This window comes from Grus americana, chromosome 3 (genome assembly GCF_028858705.1).
Source record: "Grus americana isolate bGruAme1 chromosome 3, bGruAme1.mat, whole genome shotgun sequence".
In the NCBI taxonomy this organism is placed as follows: Eukaryota; Metazoa; Chordata; class Aves; order Gruiformes; family Gruidae; genus Grus; species Grus americana.
This window is the reverse complement of record NC_072854.1, coordinates 83218340-83235181: the sequence shown is the minus strand read 5'-3', so window position 1 is coordinate 83235181 and position 16842 is coordinate 83218340. Positions and strand designations below refer to the sequence as shown.

The window sequence follows — 16842 nt, the reverse complement described above, 5'->3', positions numbered from 1 at the left end:
AAAAGCAAGTGTCACTGGGAATCAAGCCCTGCTTGCAGTAGGCAAGCCTAAACAAGGATTACAAACAGCTAGGGAAGGCTTCCCACAGCTCCTGTGCTGTAAGCACCTTTTGGAAGCACTTAATTCAGCCTTTGCTTTCTACTCACTGAATGACGTTTTCCTTTTCTCTCTGATCTTTCTATACCACGGTCATCAACTAGTCAAACACGCAGACATGAAAAGTGACCAGCCTGGAGATTTTTTTTTTTTTTGTCCTTGAATTTGTTCAACAGCTATCTCCTCCCACATTGATCTGGAAGTGCATCTACTCACAGACTGCTTGTCCTCATGGTATAGATAGACTCACATCTAAACTAGTATGTTTTTTTAATGAATCCCTCAGACCATTCATTGATTCCCTAAGCACAAAACTATTTTGCTGTTTTATTCACTCTTTCAGATTTTTTACAGTAGCATAGGAAAAAAACCAGAGTAATGTGCTTCCCTGGGAAAACAGACCGTTATTCATTGCCTGCTGAAAGACTGCTCATCTCAGCTGACAGAAGGTGCCCTTCCCACAAACTTCTTTGATTTAAGATCGTGGATTCAAGGCAGCTCACGTATTATATGTATTACTCCACAGTTTTTATTATTGACTTTATTATACCATTAAAACATAGGTAAATTTTCCTAGATAGGCAAATACTCATTGGAAAGGAGAGTGAGACTGTAGAATGGCCCACAAAATCTAGGCCTTACATTATCTTTGTAATGCTTTCAGCTCAAACTTTGATGATGAGAGTAGATGGAGCCTTATGAAAAATGTGTAGTGGGTACTTAAGTTCTGGGAATGGACAGTGGCTCATTGACACCTACAATTTTGGAACCATTGACCTAAATCCACTGTCTGTGAATGTTAACATCGCGTACTGAAGAGTTTGTGTACCAATGTGACCGGTGCAGGTCTCTGTGCTGTGGGCTTGTTCCATTGTCCAGGAGAACAGTAGGGAAATACCACTCATATTCTTGTTTCTTGCTTGTTTGCCATCTTATTACCTTCTGGATGTATGCAGAAGAGAGGGAATTATAGTAGAAATTCAGGAAGAATTCTACTGAAAAACTGTATAGATTTCAAGTGAGATTCAGATACTGTTTGTAGAACAGAGGGAGTTACCCGTGAACTTATGTTGATAGGAAGAACCAGACTTGATTTAAAGTTACTCTGGCATGAACTGGTGTCATTCTACTCACTTTCATGGAGCTGCTGCAAATTTATATTGATGTACATGAATTCAGAATGCATAGTACTTTACTGAAAAACTCAGATTTAAAACTGAACAACAGGCATGCTGTCATATCTGTAGCAGGAGCCTTAATTACTATAGTTAAAGAAAATCTGCATGAGCTGAAAGATAGGTTGCGCTTTGAAGCATTCAAGTGAGAACATTAACATTCTGATAAAATCTTTAATTGCACCTACTTATGTTTCCTAACAATTTTTTTTTTAGTTCAAACAGTTTATTATCTTTTTTTTAGCATGGACATGACAACTGCTTCAGGGCATTTCAATTTAGGCTACGGCTAACTTCCTCTCCAAAGATTTTGATAGATACCTTGCAAAAATTTACTCAGATGTTTGTATGTGATGGCCAATTCTCATCTGAAAATTCTTAGTTTCAGTAAAATTTATGTTATCAATCTGAAATGCTCTTATTCTTTGCACTTTAAAAGCTAATATTCCAAGGGTGAGTTGTCATACTTTTGGCCGTTGACTTCATTTTCATTGCTACTGTTTCAGTTCTGCCATACAACCACACGAGGAAATGTACAGGCTGCTTATTTTCACTGGTGTCCTTGAGAAAACCATAGACAACGTGTAAATGTCAAGCACCGTGTTGGCTCTGCGTGACATCTGCTGCTGAGGAAAACTGGGCAGCAGTAGAGGTACCAGCAAAGAGCCTTGGAGTTACTGGCAGGCAGGAGTTTCATGGGAGAGGCCAGTAGAAACCTCTGTTTTCCTGCTGCTGCCAGCACAGAGGAGGGACACATGCATGTGGTCATCCTTTGGCAGCTGGAAGACCTGAAAGAAAGAGAAAATAGCACTATCTCTTCTTTTTGGTAAACAGGAAGCCCTGGTTCAGAGGTAAAAAAGACTTCTCTTTCTTCTTGGCTGCCGGAAATGGAGCAGCTTCACACAAACATTAGGGAGTTTGTTTCAGGGCAAGGACTACCCGAGCCCATGGTTGGGAATCTTGGCTCACTTTCCTCTCCAGTTGCTGAAGTGCCAGCTGGGATACGCTGGACTAAACCATACCGTGTTCTCCAGGAGTTTAAAATAAACTGGCTTAAAAGTAGGATTTAGTCTGCCTGAATTAGCAACTAACTGGCACCTAAACTCCAGGGCATCGAGTGAACCAGTTTTCCCAAAGTCCCTAAGTTCTCTTTGGTCACTGAGGAGAGCTGGGTGCCCTTGAAGGATGTATGTCTCTCTGAGCTGAGATCTGGCCTTCCCAAGGGTGGGCACCTAACCAGGGGCATGGGGTGCCACCGGGGCTCCCATGCCTGCAGCTCCGTGGTTGTGCTGTGTAACCTCACTCGGCAGCGGAGCAGCACATCGGGCTCCTTGCCCCTCCTGGTTTTGGTGAAATACCTGCATCACTTGCCTAGGATTTCCTTTTTTTTTTTTTTTTTCTGGGGGATTTAAGACATTTTCAAGTGCAGAAGTGTTGTCTAGGTGCCTGATTGCCAGAGAAAGGTGCAGTCTTGGGGTCTGCATAGCTGGCCCTTGCAGGGAAGTTGCTCTCTGGGCTTGGACCAGAGATCCATTTAGCCCGGTACCCACCTGACAGGGACGGGTTGCTTCCTGTCAATAAGGTGAGGACCAGCATGAACAACAGCCAAAAGCAGGTGCCAAGGGAAAAAATAAGAAACATGGCCATAAATAGATGCCATAGGAAACGGTATGAGAAGCAGGGTGTGCAGGCAGATCAAAGTTTATATTTGCAAAAGCCTTAACCGCTGTTACCTCATGTGTATCTAAACCTACTTTGGCAGGTGGGCCCTGGGATCCTGCTGTCTGAAGCATTCCCAAGATCTGGCTCTGTCCATCCGTGTAATCCTTGCAGGCAGCCTGGCTTAAGTTTTATAAACCCAGTGTGCCACTGAGGTAGCCAGCGGGCCTTGGGATGGTAACTGAAATGCGATCACAGAGACGAAGCGAGTTCTCACCAGGAAAGGCGGCAGAGGTCAGGGAGTAGGAGGCCAACGCACCAGGGAGAGGCGTAAGGATGTGAGAAGGAGGCACTAAGGTAAGGACATTTATGCACCCTGTGTGCCTTTTTCTGATTTCAGGAATCAGGAAGGTTATGCTAAACCTAGGCATGTATGAATATATGAAGCATGTGCTTGTTAACATCGCCCGTAACTTTCAGAAAATTAGTAAGTGTCCTGGCTGTATGAAGTGGATTCCTGGAGAGGGCGAGAGCAGTGACATGGAGTCAGAGCACATTATCGATTTATTTGCACATGTGGACCAGCTCCGACGGGGACATCGAGCAGCATTCAGGGCAATCTTTTCTTCCAGGCATCTCAGCCAAGCGCCCAGCTCCGCAGCCGTAAATCTGCTCCAAGAATTTACTCAGAGCAAATACCAAAGCAGAGTGCAAACTCTGCCGCTGCTTGCAGAGCCCCCTCATATCCAGAGCCCTTCATCGTGAAACGAGTAACGCAATACAGAAAACTCGGGAAGCGGGTTGCGGCAACCAGGCAGCACCAGATACGTGCTCCGACAGCGCTGGCGCTGACGCCAACGTGCGTACTGGGTATAAATACGCGACACGCGCGTTAAGAGCGTTTTTAAATGGTGACGTTAAAGCTGGGGGGCCGGCGGTGGTCTGAACGGGCCGAGCCGTTAGGTGGGGAGCACCTGCCCGGCGGGCTCTGGAGCAGGAGCTGCACGCACGCACGCACGCAGGCAGGCAGGCAGGCAGGCAGGCAGCAGGCAGGCAGGCAGGCAGGCAGCAGGCAGGCAGCAGGCTGCCCATGTGGCACCCGCCGGGCGCACGCGCTGTCACGACCCGAGCTCGGGAGCAAGCGGAGCCGCCGGCTCCAGGCACGCTGCGGCGCTTCCAGGAGCGCCCTTCCGCTGCCGCCGCCGCCGCCGCCGCCCCTGCCAGCCCGGTGCGACAGCTGAAGGCCGCGGCGACAGCCGAGAGCCGCCGCCTGCCCGGCCGCCGCCGCCGCCGCCAGCCCCGCACGTCTCGCCCGCCGCCCGGGCCGCTGGGGGCGGAGCGTGGCGGGAGTGGGCGGGGCCCCGCGCGCCGAGGGGCGGGTGAGAAGCTGCTCGGGGAAAGCACGCCCCCGCCCAGGGGCATTGCTCCCGCCCCCCGCTCGGCCAGGCGGCGGCGCCGATTGGCTGGAGGTGCGCGCGTGATACCGCCCGCTGCCCACCCGCCCGCCCGTGCTGGCGGAACGACGGCGGCGGCGGCGGCGGGAGCGGAGGAGTCAGGTGGGGCGAGAGGCGGGGCGGACGCTGCGTTGCCAGGGCGACGGGGGCGGGCCGCGCGGCGGGGCCGTGCCGAGCTGGGCCCTCCCGCCATGGACTGCTGGGACGCTGTCAGCGGGATAAGAGCGGAGCGGGCGGCCGGGCGCGCCGGCTCCGGTGAGGCGAGGAACGGGTAAGGGCGGGGCGGGGCGGGTACTGCCGCCGCCTCGGGTTGCGGGGGACCCGCCTGGCGGTGCAGGGTCGAGTGGGAGGCGGGCAGCTCGGCGGGCACGGGCCTTGCTGCGGGTTTCGGCGAGAGGGCGCCCCGCCGCGGGCCGATACCGGCGCCGGAAGCCGCCGTGCGTGGGCTGGGGCGGGCTGTCACCCGGCGCCTGCCGCCTCGGTCGCTGATTGCCGTTGGTGGCTCGGCAGCCTGGCGGGCGCGGCCGCGGAGGTTGTGGGAGGCGGAAGAAGCGGCCGCCGGTGGCGCAGGCGGGGCCCTGCCCGCCCCGAGGCTCCGTGGGGCAAAAGGGCCGGGCGGCGGTGGCCGCGGCGGGAGGGAAGGGGGGATCCGCTCGGGGCCCTCGTGTTTCTCAGGGACAGGAGTCGGGGCTTGGCTCCGTGAATTTGGTGGCTTTGTGCGGGGCGGTGTGTCGCCCGGAGTGCTTCTTCCGAACGTGTGGGCTCTGCTTTTACCGAAAGGCGACATTTAATACTCCGTGTGCGTGCACAGCTGGTGTGTGCGGGGTTGTTTTCCGTTCTTTGCCGTGTTACCGGGATGCTGCGGGCTCCGCGCTACGGCGGGCTGTGCTCTGCCATGTGTTTGTGCAAAGCTGGAGCACAAAGCCTTGCTGTCGACAAGGCGTTTGTTGAAGATAGGAGATAACCATTGAAGAAAAACAAATGTGGGCTGTTCGCGGAAATGCGATAATGTTGATGGACGTGGAGTACAACAGTTGCAGCACTTCAGCACCTGAACTATGCTTTTTTTAAAAAAAAATCTATTAAAAGGCGTAGGCAGAGGAGCAATGAGAACTCCTCTAGATGCTCTCGGAGCATGGGGAGAACGTGTGAAGATGCTCCTCTGAGGGGAAGAAATTCTAATAATTGGACATTACCTGATATCCCCAAATGAACTAAAGAGCTGCCTTTTATTTACCTGTACAGTGAGAGAGAAGGCAAGGAAAGCAGGTGCGTCACGGGAAGTGAGAATAAACCTTCTGGTATAAGAGAAGGCAGAGCAACTGAAGAAATTCAGAAAGAGGATCGAGCAACCTGGTCTAGCGGAGGGTGTCCCTGCCCACGGCAGGGGGGGTTGGAACTAGATGGTCTGCAACATCGCTTCCAACCCAAACCATTCTGTGATTCTGTGACTGAATGTGGTGGCCTAGGAGTTGGAAAAGCATCTGAATATGGTTATAAATGGGAACTAGCTAGAGAAGAAAATCTGGATGGGAGACTTTTTTCCCTTTTTAGTTGTAGTGCCACATGAACCAGACTTGAATGTATTGATAAGGATCTGGGGAAACTTGGAGTTAGTGATACGAGCTTGTGTCACTAAGGGAATCGTACTGTTGCCTATGAGGTGGTGGCAGAAAAACCAGCAAGGAGATCTGTTTTAGTCATGTCTATCATAATCTTATTCTAGGTAGCAGAAAAGAGATGTCGGGAACATTTAACCCTTGCTGAAGGAAGGACCTGAATTTGCTTGCTTGCTTGGACAAGACACCATTTTTGCCTTTAACTGTAGGCTCACAGACCAATAGTGCAAAGAAGAATGTGTCCTTTTAGACCTTAGAAAAATCTGTAGTGGCTCTGAGAGTGTCTGGTGGACGTTTAAAATAGAGTGAATGAAGAATGATAATGTTTTCGTATATTGTCATAGGTAAGAAAAAATCCGCTTTTTCTAGGGTATTTTAATTTTACTCTTCTTTCTTCCTCATTGTGCTTTGGACAGAGAATCTTGCAAGCTAAGAGCAAGTAGCTTTCAATGCCTTGCTTCTGAAACCAAAGTTAATAGTAATAGAGACCTCAGGAAGTCAGTCATCACTTGGTTTGTAAGAGTCTATAGAGATTTCTTAAGAGGAGTTTTTTTAATGTCACTCCCTTCCTGCTTTCCCTCTCTCCTTCCCCCATTTTTTTTCTTTAACCCATGCTCACAGACAGCTTTCTGTTAAAAATGTTTAATTAATTGTAAGATGTTTTTCTGTTAGGTTAGTAACCATTTAATTAATGCTTCTTAAATGCTTCTTTTGTTCTGTCCTTTCTCTTAGTCCCTGCTAGGTTTTCCATGTACCTCCAGATCAGTTTTTAGTACAGCTTAAGACAATAAGAAAAGAGACTGTAAGCACCTTGAACAATAGCATGGGATCTGTTGGAAAATAAGACACTTGATATGTAAACATTAGAAAAGAGAAACTGCATTCCTAACACTTACTAAAAGTATGTTGCTGCTTTTATATAGTTTTCTTTATAGTTAAGCTCAAAGAGTGTAAGCAAATACTATGAAATATGAACAAACATTTCAGGAAGCTATCAGTTCTCTATTTTTATTAGCGATTTCTTTACTAGAACATGGTGCATTCTTATTAATATATAGTTGTACACCCTTGCAGCTTATGCGGGGATCTAACTTCATTCATATTTGAAGAATTTTTCCATTGTCATGGTGGTCTCCTTTCGAATAAGATAACATTGCACATAGAGGAGTTCTGAACAAAGCTGGTTTTAATACTTGTCTTTTGTGGGTAGAAGGGAGCAGAGGGAACATATTATTTTGTAAGAGGATTCTGTTACACCAGGAGGCACTTGGTGTCCAGAACACACTTGCTTGTCCTTTGTGGGTGAATTTAAGTTCTTTGGAGTGAACAGCTGTCTTTGACAAGACCTCACTAATATCTTTTTTTTTATTCCTTTTTGAGGAGATGTCAGGCCCCGTGGGCTTCCTTAGTGAAGAACTGTAGTAGCTGTTGCCTGAGATGCCACTGCTTCATATTGTTGATTCAACTTTAAGGCCATCTTTTTTGTTATGTTTGTTGGAAAAAGGTTGTAATATGCAGTAGAGGGAGGGCTGTATGTATATACGTCTGGGATTACTTTGACTCTTGGTTTCTTTTCCAGTTGAGAGACAGTTGTGAGAATGTCAGTTACTCTGGCAAGTCATTGCTTGATGAAGATTCATAGGCCTTTAGATAGAATCAAGTAATTCAGCTGGTGGCATCGGAGCTATCGGCTCCTGCAGTAGCACTGATATGGAGATGATATACCTGTTTTTAGATTGGGACAAGATCAGGTAGAAGAGATCTGTGGTTGCTTCTGTTTCGTTGCTTGGACTGATTTGTCTGAGCTGGCTGAGCTGATTGAGCAGGTTGTTACTGCTGAAGGGAGAGATCTTCCGCCTGCCTTCTTCCCTTTGCTGACAGTGGCAACTGCCTGATCCCTCCATGTGGCAATTCAACAAAAAAAAAGGCTGAAAAAAAACTAGTTTTCTGCAAACCTGTGGAGATGAGTCACATCAAGAAGGAATTGGATGAGTGCAGTGCTGGAGGAAGAAGAAGAGAAGAGTTGCTGGGGAAGAACAGAAACACCTTCTTGCTAGTCATGAGTTGTCAGGTGGGCTAAGCTGTCTTATTTAACTGTTCCCTAGCTGCTCCTCAGGAGGTGGGGGCTTTTGCTTAGACTCAGCAGAGTGTCTACTTCAGCTGTCATGGTCATTTGAGAAGAACTACTAAAGCAGCATGGTATGTACTAGATCCAGATTTTCTTTTCCTCTGTTCAGATTCAGGTCTTGCATTTAAACATATCTTTCAGGACTTGTTGAAATTAGTGCATGGGAATGTCTTAGCCCCAGATAAAACACTCTCTACAGAAGTGATACTGGAGTGTGTGAAGGGGAAGGGAAGGGAAAAAAAGATGCTGTGTGCAGTCTTGACGTTTTTCTTGCTATAAGCTATTAGCTCTTTATGGTTCATGTTTGCAGCCTGGGGTCTGATTAAAATCCCATTTTTCTGGGAAGTTGGAGGGTTTTTGTACTGGTAGAGTAGAAGGGTGAGTCTTGCTAGTATGATTTTTAGGTAACTAAGCTGTGCTCTTTGTGAAGATACAGCTCAGATCTGATACTGAGTGTGAGAGCAAGATGGAACAAGATTAAATGCAAAATTTGGTAGCTTATGTATGTTGAAGAAGGGATAGGTATGTAGTGCTGTGATCAATGTAGTGAAGTCCTGGAACAGTGCTATATCTTGGTACCTGTAAGTGCTGAAACTTCTATTGTATCTTTGTTCTGGATATTTCTCTTAAGTTCCACTGGCTTTTTTAGTCACCACTGCAGATTTAATATTTCATCTTCTGTAGCTGAGGTATTTTGTGGGTTTGGTGTGTTACAGAAGAGCAGGGCTTCCACTCTTTTGCTTCTCTGACTTTATTTCTTAGTCTCACTACTCACTGCTGCCTACTGTTACTGTGGGTGGGATTTTGCAGTGGTCACACAGTAGATAAGCACTGAAAGGGTTGTCTTCTGCACTTCTGAGCTTTTGTAGTTCACTGCAGACATACCTGTGACTCTTGTGTTTATATTAGGTTTTCGAGCCACGTGGAGTTGAGGCACTGTGAGAATTACTCTTATGTTGTGAAAGAGCTTGTCTGCACTTTCTGGATAATTTGAAAGGCGGGAAGTGGAGGGCAAAAATGATGAATGGTGGTTTGTGAAAGATGGTGGAAGACTAGTGCCCATTAGGCTGTGTCTGTGTCAGAGTGGTTGAGCAAGCATCTGACAGTCTCAGCTAATCCTCACGTTCATGCATTCATTGCTCTCTTCCTGCACCCAGAAAGTTGAACTTCTTGACTTTCAGTTAAAAGCATCACCATGCTCCATGGACAAGTATGGGAGCATGAGGAACTGAATGTGAGGTGGGAGGAGAGAGTTTCTGGTTCTTCAAACTTCTGACAGTAAAGAAAAACCTTTCTGCTTTCTCAAGAGAAAATTGGGAAGATGAAATATAAGAAGGAATTACCATCAGGTAGTGCCAAATGCAAGGCTTCGCTGGAAGCATTAAAACTGATGTTAACTTTGTCCAGTTTTATTTCAGCAAATGCCTGACTTCATTTATTCCTCTCTAGTGTTGTGGAGGCATTTACTGAAGATTTGTGTTCTTGGCAGGGGTAAATGGCAAAAAGCATCTAACTAGATCTGTTAACCTCAGTAAGTAACTGATTTGGGTAGGCTTTAATGTATTAACCAGATGAGGAATGAATAACAGAAACAGCAATCTGAAGGGATGAATAGTTCTCAATGTCTTAATTCTGGAAAATAGTGAATTAGTAAGGAAAATATTTAAGACTTAAGGAACTATTCCTGATGGTTCATCATTGTGTTGCAGGAACTGATAATAGTCCAGCAATATATTTTCATTATAACATTTCAAGAGTTGAAATTTGTCCAGTTTTGATTCAGTAATTTTAACAGACACTGAAATAGTCTTAAAATTAACCAAAAAATGCAAGTCTTTCACCTTCCTATTTTCTTTCTATTGGGAGGCAAGAGAGCTCAACAGTCCTAATTCCAAAGAATTGAGAGCAAACATTCTTATGACTTGCTACAGAGAAAACAAAGCAAAAGCCCCTAACTGTAAAACTTTGTGTGCTACCTGAGGTACATATTTATCTTTGTATTTCTTGCATCTTTTGATTATAAGGGGGGGATTTGAGTCACTGAAGTGTGTGTGGTTTCATTCCTTATTTGTATGTTTCAATTAACAAAAGATCAAAGGAAAGCAGAATTTCCTTTGTGTCTGGATATATAGATGAAGTGCTGTGCGTGGGGTCTTTCAACTCCAGAAGGCACTCCTAATTAATCTAGAACTATTTTTAGAAACCTAAATTACTTCTGTTACAAGGTCAGTTTGATTACTGGAGTCCTGCTAAATCCCTAGCATTTGCAGAAAAAAAAATCATATGATGTTTGATTACTGAAAATGCTACTTGGCTATGTACGTAGCCTTCATCTGGCACACTTCTTTCATCTCCCTGACTGTCTCTCAGCAGTGTAAAATCTTGTTTGTGTGTGCACGTATGATAGATGTCTGTAGTTCAAGGACTTCTTAAACATAAATTTTGGCTATTTTTTGTGTTGTGGATGGATTTAGAGTTTTCTCCAGTGGTTCAGGATTTTCTTAAATATTTTTCTGTCTGGTAATAGGTATACTGAGAAACTTAATACTCTTAGTCGTTATGTGAAATTAAGGATAATTAGCGATTATAGTTTCTCTGTTGGAGTCTATACTACTTAATTTAAACAGCACTCAGCAAAATTAGTCAACTTCAAGAATAAAATGAAATCCTAGCTGTTCCTCATTTGCATTCCCGCTGGAGGAAAAACTACCTGAAGTGAGATGTTATGAGAGTCCTTTTGCCTGTAGATCTCTTGATTGTTGACTGGGTCTTCTGGGGCCAGTTCAGTGCACAGCTGGAACAAATACCTCTGTGCTGTAAAGCCTGGGAGAAGTACAGGGTCTGCTTCCCTAAAGCAACCAAAGCTGTTAGCACTTTGTAAAGAAGCTAGTAGACAGAGCTTAGCAGGAATAAGTGCCTGAAACTCTCAGATTTTTAGGTAAATTATTTTTTTTAATACCACCCTCAGAATTGCTACCTGCTATTTTGTCTGCATCTAATTACTAATAGAAAACGTGGATTTCACTGACAAGTTTTAAAGTCCCAGAAGCAGAATTAATCTTCTGCCCATTAATGACCTCTTTTTTACACTCTGATCATGGACCTTCCCCTCTTATTTAACTGCTCTTAGTAGACACAATGCCAAAATTTATCTTAAGCACTTTACTTTCTAGTTTTAATCCTCTAACTACTAAGCTTTCATTTTCAGGAATAGACTTTACTCATTCGCATCCCTTCAGCAAGAGTGCCTCAAGATACTGCTCAACTTTTTTTTGCCTCTTCCATCTCTCTGAGTATTAGTTCAAACAAAATTTATAATCTTATAAATTACAAAAAGATTTGTATGGTACTCCAGACCATGATTTGAGTGGTACATTTGTTTAAAATAATCTCCAGGTAGATGCAATGTGATCTGTGTACTTGTGTGGTCATGACTACAGCGTTTTTTCCGAATTGTACTGGAGACCATACTGTCTGCCATACTGCAGGTTAATGTAAGAGGGTATTCTGCCTGGTCTTGCAGGGCTGGTCTGTGTAGGCTTTTTACTGGAGAGGCCCTGAACTTCCAATTTGCCATCTGCAGGAGACTGCTTCTTTCCTTTCACTTTACACAGTCTGTGGAGGTTAGTCTTGATCTTTAGAGTTAGTCATTGGTCATTACTGTGCAACCATGGCTGTCAAAGCTTGCTTTCTAGTCTGTTTTGGGAATAAGTATCAAACCTTAAGCTTAGAAGAAAATATTTAGGGGGATTACCTATTTTAATGTGGGGAAGAACTTGTTAGCACTCTGAGTAGTGTTCAGAACAAGGATCACCTGGAAGTTATACCATTTCAGCCTTTTCACTGCTGAATGTTTTATGGAAGATCTTAATCCTTCAGTTTTCTTTTGGAAGAACTTACTGGTCTTTTATAGCTTAATTTCTACATAGATTCTGTCTTGTGGTGGAATATTTGTCAGTTCCTTTCTCTAGTACCATGTGTTTATTACAGCCGTCCTCTGGCACTTCAGATAAGATCTGGAACAGATCCTTGTCTTCATATCTACTAACAAAGCTTGTCTAGCATTTTCATGGTATTGGTAACAGCCTGGTGGTATTTTCCTTCAGTGTGTTTTAGTTGGTTCCCCGATAGCGAACACATTTATTTCTAACATGGTTGTTGTTGCAATGATTATCTCTGAAGGCCCTCAGCTTTCCCTATTCTAAGGAATGTTTATTCTCTGTGCGTGCATGCACTGGTCTGAAATATGCAAATTTTAAATGAACTGGTTTGCATTTAGTGTGGCTAACAGCTATATTGTAGTTTCTGACTTTAGAGCACAAACTAAGCATAAACATGAGCATAGTACATGTTCTGGGTTACGCATTACTTGAGTGTAGGTGGTTGTTTGAAAGCCTGTCTTTCATTAGTGCTGATTTTGTAGATGAATCATCACTCATCTTTTAACTTGATTTCAGGCTTAACAGGAATGCATTCACAGGTGTTTGATGTTGTTTGACTAAATAAAATTCCATGTTGTGTTGAGAAGCTGTCCCAAAGCAGTTGTGTAATATGCAGCTAGCCTGTGGGATTCTTTGCTATTAACTCTGTCTTGATGATAGTTCATCCAGACTCAAAAGGAGGAAATTGTTGATAAGCTGCTAACTTGTCAAGGAGATACAGATCTTCATAGCTCAAGGCAGAACCTGGTAACCACCCGGTGAATCTTAGCAAGAACTTTACTAGCATTGATTACTTAATCTCTGGTGCCTTCTTCACACACAATTGGTATTGTATTGCTCTGTTCCATTATGACAGTTTGCATTGGTTATTACAGTGAACACTTCTTAACTTTTGCACTAAAGACTCTTAATCTCATCTAATATTTTTTCCAAATAAGGGTTGGATATGTCAAGTAGATATTTATATACAGAAAATCTAGGGCAAGAGATAAAACCAAAACATTAAAATGTGATATTTTTCTGCAAACAGATTTTCCCTTCCCTCTTCTTATATGATGGTACCAGTATTCAAAGTTTTTGATAACGCTTGTTGTACAAGTAGACAGTTGGCACTTAATTCAAGTGTCCAAGGTAATAGTATTTTCCAAGAAGAAAATATTAAGCATGAATAGGGTTTGCTGGTGCTATATGTGTTAAGTTTAACAAATTCACTTTTTAACCATCTTGAAATTACAGCAACATAATAAACTCTACTTGTAAAAGTCCTGTTGTGAGTTAAACAGGTGATGCAAATTAGTTTTTTTGCAAGTAGACTTTAAAATAATGAAGAACAAATCATGACATGAATACTTCACAGTCAAGAAGAACAAGAAGCTGTGGTTTAAGTTAAATGTTGATTAAATGCTATTTGTGTTTCGCTGCTGTGAATGTTTCCATAGCTTATGATGCACCAAAAGTTGCATCAAAAGTCACTGAATTGACCTTAACGAGATGTTCTTAAAAATTACTCTTGTCACAAAGTAGACCAATTAACTAAATTAGGTAAAGTTGCTATACAGAATTATGCTAGGGATTTAATGTAAGACATGGAAAGCTATTGTCCATGTCCCAGAAAGTATTAGCTTGCAGATGTGGTGTGAGTGAGGACAACTAACACTTGAGAGGAACTAGGATGAGATGGGGATGTTAGCCCTCTCATTCTCTAAAGCTTGCTACACTTGAGCTATATGTAGTTTAGCCTCTACTATACTCTAGTACAGACTTTTCTGTGTGTTCTCTCCCTGAATTGTGAGGCCCTGATAGGCCAGGGCTGTTGCTGAAATCCTAAGTTTTGCTAGTAACTTCATCATGATGGGTGTCAGGAGTAGAATATTCATTATAAACATAATTATTAAGGTTTTAACCTTTGGAATTACAGACCTCTAAAACATGATACAAACTGCATATGCTCAATTTTATTTGTAGATCTGTGGAGCATTGCTTATATGTGGAAAAGTCTGCAATTAATTTGCACATGAGCTGGTTTCCTGTTGGGGCACTTGGATCTTGTATCACCTGCTCTTTTCTTGCCAAGTTCTCTCTTCTGGTTTTGGTAGTCCTTGTTTGGTCAATCTTTTTAATGCAGTTTGTTATACCTTAATGTTGTTCTGGCCTTGGTTTCCAGTCCCCTTTGTGCTGCTACTAGTTACAGTCTTTATATAGTCAGTGACAGCTAATAAATTAGAGTCTTGCTCTTTTGAGTTGATAGTTTCTCTTGGCCTTGTAGGACAAGCTTATGCACTTCAGGACCATTAGTAGGTTAGTGGAAACACTAAGAATGTAAATCAGTTCATTTAATTTAATTTATGTCCTAGGATCGCACTTTGGAAACTGTTGAACAGGAAAACTGAATTGTAGGTAAATGGGAGGTTTTTTTAGTTATATGTAAACATGAATATTGTCTATATATTAATCTGTTATACCTTCCTGAGTTGGGCTTCTATCATTTGTTCAGAGCTGTTACTAATAACTATGCTAGAGAAAAGTGAGATTCTAGAAATAGAATCTCACTGTTGGGGAGAGCAGACTTCATAGAATCACAGAATGGTTTGGGTTGGAGGGGACCTCAAAGATCCTCTAGTTCCAACCCCCCTGCCTTGGGCAGGGTACACCATCCACTAGACCAGGTTGCCCAAAGCCCCATCCAACCTGGCCTTTAAGATTTCCAGGGAGGGGGTAGCCACAACTTCACAGGGAAGAATTTCTTCCTAATAGCTAATCTAAATTTGCCCTCCTTCAGTTTAAGGCCATTACCTCTTGTCCTGTCACTACCTGCCCTTGTAAACAGTCCCTCTCCAGCTTTCTTGTAGGCCCCCTTCAGGTACTGGAAGGCTCCCCAGAGCCTTCTCTTGTCCAGGCTGAACAACCCCAACTCTCTCAGCCTGTCTTCAGAAGTGCTCCAGGCCTCGGACTGTCTTCGTGGCCCTCCTCTGGACTTGCTCTAACAGCTCCATGTCCTTCTTGTACTGGGGACCCCAGAGCTGGACGCAGTACTCCAGGTGGGGTCTCACAAGAGTGAAGTGGAGAGGGAGAATCCCCTCCCTTGACCTGCTGGTCACATTTCTTTTGATGCAGACCAGGACATGGCTGGCTTTCTGGGCTGCGAGTGCACATTGCTGGGTCATGCTGAGCTTCTTGTCTACCAACATTCCCAAGTCCTCCTCCTCAGGGCTGCTTTCAACCCATTCCCTGCCCAGCCTGTAGTTGTGCTTGGGATTGCACCGACTCACGTGCAGGACCTTGCACTTGGCCTTGTTGAACTTCATGCAGTTCACACAGTCGGCCCACCTCTGAAGCCTGTCAAGGTCCCTTAAATGCTTATGGGTCAGAATATATCACAGGAACCAGATTAAAGTCTAGCAAACACATTTTAAGTTACCTTTGAAAAAATACGCAGACTACATTTGGGAAGTGTAGTCTGGAACAAACTTTGTGCCCAAAGAAGTTACCCATGGGCTTAATTTCCAGCTGTCAAAAAACACAGGCCTGAAAATACATAATGAATAATAATTTGGGGGTAAGGAAAGGTTTGGGTTTTTTTCCCCCTCACCTCACCTTCAGCGTGTTGCACCACAGGTCTGGGTCTCAGTTTCAGAGATGTCATCCTTCTGATTAAGTTGACCTGCCTGTACAGGTAGTGCCACTTTGTATATCTCTTGGTGCCTGTAGCCTTGGGTATGTTTGCTAATTATAGGTTTGCTGGCTTGTGTGTATGTATATATATTCAATAGGTATTTTGGAAAGTGCGTGTTTCTTTAATTTGGCCAAATCTAGCATAACATTTGTCTGATCTTGTTTGCTTTTTTCCTTGACAATCCTAGTCTACAACAGGAAAGGCTAGTTTAGCCATCCACGTCACACTGTTTCCTGACCATATACAATATGAAAATATTTTTATTTCTTTAAGTACTACTTTTTCAGAAACCACAGATAATATAATTCCTTAGAATTCTGTATTTTTTCAGTGTAAGATATAATGCTTTCACATCCACTTAGTGGTAGAAATTTTCTAATTCTCGGCTTGTATAAACACTGAGCTTCATGGATTAAATTTTAATACCTAGGCAGCAGAACATAAGTAGACTACATACTTATAGGAGGCTTAAGATAGTTGTAGAAGCAGGACTCTCAGACTTTGGGTATTGCAAGACATGTAGGTGAGGTGGGAGTTAAATATACTTTTGATTTTACATAAAAGTGGCATTAGTAAGATTATACATACATAAACACACTTGTATATATCACAACACCATTGCTCTGAAGATCTCAACATACCATCTTGTGACCTTGACATGCTTTTCCCTGGTTAGTTAAAAGGACAGTGCATGTGTTATTTATCCAAAAGTACTAAGCATTTTTATTTTTCACTCTCTTTCTTTATTCTGAGGAGAGACACTCTGAATAACTTGTTTGGAAATAATATTGATCCAGTGGATTACATAGAAGACTAAAAGCTAGTTACTGAAATCTTTGATGAAGTAAAGGACTTGGTTAGAAGTACAACTGTGCCAAGAAAATTGACTTCTACCTGCAGTCTTATGATAAATTTGTTATGTTAAGAGGTTGCTTTTCATGTGCAACCTAATGGCTGGAGCAACACTGACTTAGTATGTTTTAATAGGTTGTCTGCTTCTGCAACCCCAAATAGTTAATAAATAGTAGCAAAGGACAGAGCAGAAACTGGTTGGAAATGGAGTAAGTAGGAGGTCTTCTGCAGAGCTGGAGTGTTGT

At 43.6% G+C, this 16842-nt stretch overlaps 1 protein-coding gene across 4 annotated transcripts in view; it reads left to right on the top strand.

The window, feature by feature from the left end:
• Positions 1–4528: 4528 nt before the first annotated feature.
• The window catches only part of LYST (lysosomal trafficking regulator), an 87046-nt gene continuing 74732 nt past the window's right edge, over positions 4529–16842 (top strand). For 3 of the 4 annotated variants that reach the window (XM_054819656.1, XM_054819654.1, XM_054819657.1), the window contains exon 1: positions 4529–4655. The gene's annotated coding sequence lies outside the window, so the exon portion shown is untranslated. The remainder of the gene's footprint in view (positions 4656–16842) is intronic. The other variant, XM_054819655.1, reaches the window with a different exon arrangement.